Genomic DNA, 608 nt, shown 5'->3' with positions numbered 1-608 from the left:
CCGGCCTCCTCTAGCCTCCGGGCTATTGGACCACATGGCATCCGGGTCACCCTTGCAGGGAAAGTTCCGGACGGGATCGCACAGGTGCAAGTGATATCAACAGGATATGCAATCACTACAACTGAACAAGGCAAGGTCTTCTTACTGTCAGAGAAGGCTGCAAGCCTAGCTGGGGATGGATACTTTGAAATTATAACAGAGTACCATCAGGTTATTGTCTCCCAGATCCCAAAACAACTCTGGTCCCTGGATGGATGGATAGATACTACAATTACAGATATCAGCATGGAAGCAGAGCGCATTACTGGCATTAAGCCACTCATGGCCAGACTCTCAAAGCACCCAGTAGAGCGGAACTCTATCACAGCAGTCATAGCCTTTCCAAAAAAGCTACAACACCCCTTGCAACTCTTTGGCCTGTTGTGACGAGCTACGCCCGAAGTCTTGATTCGAGCATTGCCCGAATTGCGACGAGCCGGATAAGCCGGACATGCTGGACATGATCAACATGATCAACAACATGATCAACAACATGATCAACAAGATCAACATGATCAACGTGACCAACGTGACCAATATGCTCGATACTGATCAACACGCTCGGAGTC

This window comes from Aspergillus foveolatus (assembly GCF_047715535.1).
Source record: "Aspergillus foveolatus strain CBS 279.81 unplaced genomic scaffold BDW70scaffold_4, whole genome shotgun sequence".
Taxonomy (NCBI): Eukaryota; Fungi; Ascomycota; class Eurotiomycetes; order Eurotiales; family Aspergillaceae; genus Aspergillus; species Aspergillus foveolatus.
Note: the sequence above shows the minus strand (reverse complement) of the source record.